This window comes from Brachycentrus maculatus, unplaced genomic scaffold, assembly GCF_059751285.1.
Source record: "Brachycentrus maculatus isolate JH-2025_06_01 unplaced genomic scaffold, ASM5975128v1 h1tg002203l, whole genome shotgun sequence".
In the NCBI taxonomy this organism is placed as follows: Eukaryota; Metazoa; Arthropoda; class Insecta; order Trichoptera; family Brachycentridae; genus Brachycentrus; species Brachycentrus maculatus.
The window spans coordinates 17,040-20,226 of record NW_028282709.1 but is presented as its reverse complement, the minus strand read 5'-3'; the positions used below and the strand labels follow the sequence as shown (position 1 = coordinate 20,226).

At 38.7% G+C, this 3,187-nt stretch overlaps 1 pseudogene; it reads right to left on the bottom strand.

Annotated features, from left to right (window-relative positions):
* Positions 1-255: 255 nt before the first annotated feature.
* LOC148298311 (cytochrome b5-related protein-like) lies at positions 256-1,240 on the bottom strand (annotated as a pseudogene).
* Positions 1,241-3,187: the final 1,947 nt, after the last annotated feature.

The following is a 3,187-nucleotide window of genomic DNA, read 5'->3' as shown; positions in this document are numbered from 1 at the left end:
ATAATATGCTCAGCAATTACATAAAATATGAACTCCATCAATCTTCTTCCATTCGGCTAGGCTCAAAGTGGCTGCTGACAAATCAGGAGAGTATATTGTTTTCTTCGAAGGGCTACCTATTCAAGAAGAGCTTCGATAAATTTCGGTTGCACTGCTTCAAACCCTAATTTTCGAACCTCTTGATCCCTCTCTCGGCTAATAGGCTCATAAAAATTTTATTGACTTCGGGCAGCATTTTATGATCGATGGTTGGGAATATGTGATGAAGCGCATGAATATCAAAACCCACATACCCGAGCAATGATTGCATGCCACCTTTGTGGCCATTTTCTCCCACAATATCGTAAGTTGTGGCTAACTGATGCAGCACATAATCCCTAATTTAAGCAGAGCCTTCGCTCCAAAGTTTTGGCTGTCGGTGCGGGCAGATAACCGTTTTCCCAAATGCAAAGCCATAAGCAAACAGCATGATAGTAAATAGTTTGATGCTTAAGGAGAGGTTCCCTGTAAGCATATAGAGATATAACAACTCTGAGAGAGTCAGTAAGTACCGAAAATCTGGTATTTTTTTTGTGAGAAGGGGAACAACCATCGTTTTAGTGACAAAATTCGCGAATGCCACGATAACATAAAGAATTTCAGTGAATAACCAAGAAAGATAATGATTCTTAGGCATGCTCCGGCCAAAATAGACAATCGGCTCGAACCCAGCATATTCGTAGTCGATCAGAGTGTTCGTATAGACATGGTGGCTGATGCAATGCATGATTGTCTGCTCTCTCGCAGTGAACCCGATCAGCAAGTACACGTTTTTCAGCCAGTTGTCCTTCTTGTGGATAAAAATATGGCCAATCCCATAGAAGTAGACCATCACCAAACCGCAAATCACAGCAAGCAAGTAGGACTATGCCAGCCCAGTTAAGGTTATGAGGCAAAACCAAAAAGCTATTATCATCAGGCATCGCTTGGCTGTTACTTCACTATTTTGGAGTTCGCTTACTGAGTATTTCTCAAGGATTCTCTTCCTTAAGGTTTCGAATAATCCAGATTGATCAAAATCGAACCTAGGTTAGTTTTTTATTGGGCACTCCCCGATATAGTACTTTTCGAGTTATTTTCTAGCTTTCTCTGTGTTCAAGTGATGGACTCTAAAATGCTATGTAATTTCATGCCCTTTTGTATACTGGATCCAGTGCTTTCCTCCAGGGTGCAAAGATGCAAACTGGGTTAAGTCGTACATTTTATTCTCTATAATCCAGCACTGCTTCGGACACCCCCATAAGGACGTGTCTCTTTCTGCTTTACTATCTAGCCACATATCAGTATTTGCGCTTATGCCCCTGCAAGGCAAGGCTTACTTAGTTTTAGGGATATTATGAGGAGATTTCATTTAAGAATTAAAGTGAAATATAATTATATCATATAGTTGGCCATAATTAATCAAATCGATAGTTACTGCTATTTTAACATCAGCATTCGCTGGATTGCATATATTACACATTACAGTGCATTACATTAACCATAATAGGCATGTAACACACATTACAACATAATGAAACACAAATTAAACAGATAGTACACATTATTACATATTATTCAAATGGATTACAAGAGCATAATCGAGAGAATAAAGGAGGAGAAGCCAATCGAAGAGCACTTAGTGAAGAAGATCTGTAAAAAAGTGCAAGAGATTTTGGTTGATTAATCCAATCTACTCGCTTTATCCGCCCCGATCAATGTGGTGGGAGATGTTCATGGCCAATTTTATGATGTCCTCAAGCTCTTTTCATTAAGTTATTCATAGATTATGAAGGTGGGGAACTTCCGGCTGAAAAGTATCTGTTCATTGGAGATTTTGTCGACAGGGGCTATAATTCTCTCGAAACCATTTTGTATTTGTTTTGTCTGAAAGTTATGCACCCTGAGAGAATTTACTTGACACGAGGCAACCACGAATCAAGGTACGACTATCTCAGAGGATAGGCAAATATCGTGCACTTATGGCTTCCATGAAGAGATAAACCGGAAGTATGGCAACACCAATGTCTGGAAGATCTTCAATGACACTTTCGACTACCTCCCACTCGCTGCCCTCATCAACAGTATCAACACCTAAAATAGATTAAATATTCTGCGTCCATGGAGGCCTGTCCCCTGATATCCATGCTCTTGATCAAATTCGATAAATCCATAGAGTCATCGAAATTCCAACTTAAGGTTTCTATGCCATTAAAAATAGGCCCATTTGCTGACTTGATGTGGTCGGATCCCTAGGAAATTGAGACGTGGACTCAAGGCAGTCGGGGAGCTGGTTGGCTGTTCGGACATAAGGTCGTGAGTGAGTTTAACCAGCACAATGGCCTCAAACTAATTGCTCGAGCCCATCAGCTTGCCCAATAGGGCTACTATGAATGGTTTTCGAAAAAGAATCTAGTGACTATTTGGTCAGCCCCAAACTACTGCTATCGCTGCAATAACTCGGCAAGTTTCATGAAAGTGGCTGAAAATGCCGAATATTCTTTCGAGGTTTATCAAGCTGATGAAAAAAGCAAGGATAGCACTCACTATCGAAACATAATTCCATATTTTTTATGATTATTTATCGATTCATTGCCATTCTAAAGTATCATTCTATCACATTACTCGAACTATATACTGAGCAGAATTACTAATGATATTCTTCCACAGTAAAAAATCAACCTACATCAAATCAACATAAATTGTAATATATGAGATGAAATTAAATATAAGTATCATGTTGACAAGCCTATGCAATATTTATTGAAGGGTTACATTCTAGTTGAAAAAGTATGAAAATTCTTCCATGAAGACTATAAATTAAAATACTGCATGGAAAATTATAAACTAATTTGGAATAAATAAAGTAAAGAAGAATTTATGAAGAACAAACCCAACACTATGTCGAGCTTTATCTGCTTGATAATGCTGCTTGCACTCACGGAAGCTGAACTCCAAGAAGTAGAGTCTCTCTAAGTTGATCCCAGTTATGACTACGGCCTCTATAAAAGACAATTCCAGGCACTAAACTTTAATCCAATGGGAGGCGAGGAGGAGAAAAAGAGAGCGTTTGAGTAATCTCTGGAAATGATCAAACAACAAAATTAAAACTCAAGCGATAGCTATAAAATGAAAATCAGCAAGTACAGCTCAATGACACAAGAAGACA